Raw genomic sequence first — 1566 nt, forward strand, 5'->3', positions numbered from 1 at the left:
ACGAGATAAAGTAGTCCCGTCCCGTCGCTTACTCTAATCTACCAGCCGCGTCTTGCCGCAGAACCTAGCCGTCTGGCCTCAGGGTTTATGCCCGCCGTGTCCCCTTCTTTTTCGGGTTAGGAACAGCCGCTAGAGTGAAGATATCCCGGGATGAAAAGCGCGGAAGGATATCAAGGGGGCTCAATATAACTCGTGATTTACAGCGCCGGGCCTACACGGCTGCGGTGACGTCATTGGAAGGCTATAAAAGTCTTACAAGGGGGCGGGGCCGGGACGAGCACGTGACTGTGGAAGTGTCAGGGGAGATGAGGAGCTGTCAGTGTCCGATTACCTGCGGTCACACCTGGAACGAGGACTTAAAGGGGAACTCTACCCGGGGAAGCTACCTGCACCAGGGCTAGGGTAGGGGGAGGAGGAGCTAGAGTACAAGTAACTTCACTAGGCTCGGGTCACACTTTGCTGTATGTAGTCAACAACCTATATGCTTCCCATTGCAAAGCATCAAACATACATACAACACAAGGAAACGTAGCAAAACTTTCTATAGAGGAGGCTGCCGCATCTGTGCAACCAGCAAAACATATATATGATATAGAGAGAAACACACACACAGCACGCCCCATGGAGGTCACTGACAGGACCGGACAGCACGCCCCATAGAGGTCACTGACAGGACCCTACAGCACGCCCCATGGAGGTCACTGACAGGACAGTACAGCACGCCCCATGGAGGTCACTGACAGGACCTCACAGCACGCCCCATAGAGGTCACTGACAGGACCATACAGCACGCCCCATGGAGGTCACTGACAGGACCGTATAGCACGCCCCATGGAGGTCACTGACAGGACCGTATAGCACGCCCCATAGAGGTCACTGACAGGACCGTACAGCACGCCCCATGGAGGTCACTGACAGGACCCTACAGCACGCCCCATAGAGGTCACTGACAGGACCGCACAGCACGCCCCATGGAGGTCACTGACAGGACCCTACAGCACGCCCCATGGAGGTCACTGACAGGACCCTACAGCACGCCCCATGGAGGTCACTGACAGGACCATACAGCACGCCCCATAGAGGTCACTGACAGGACCGTACAGCACGCCCCATAGAGGTCACTGACAGGACCATACAGCACGCCCCATGGAGGTCACTGACAGGACCGGACAGCACGCCCCATGGAGGTCACTGACAGGACCGGACAGCACGCCCCATAGAGGTCACTGACAGGACCGTACAGCACGCCCCATAGAGGTCACTGACAGGACCGCACAGCACGCCCCATAGAGGTCACTGACAGGACCGCACAGCACGCCCCATAGAGGTCACTGACAGGACCGTACAGCACGCCCCATGGAGGTCACTGACAGGACCGGACAGCACGCCCCATGGAGGTCACTGACAGGACCGGACAGCACGCCCCATAGAGGTCACTGACAGGACCGTACAGCACGCCCCATAGAGGTCACTGACAGGACCGCACAGCACGCCCCATAGAGGTCACTGACAGGACCGTACAGCACGCCCCATAGAGGTCACTGACAGGACCGTACAGCACGCCCC

The sequence above is a fragment of the Dendropsophus ebraccatus genome, chromosome 10, assembly GCF_027789765.1.
Source record: "Dendropsophus ebraccatus isolate aDenEbr1 chromosome 10, aDenEbr1.pat, whole genome shotgun sequence".
Classification (NCBI taxonomy): Eukaryota; Metazoa; Chordata; class Amphibia; order Anura; family Hylidae; genus Dendropsophus; species Dendropsophus ebraccatus.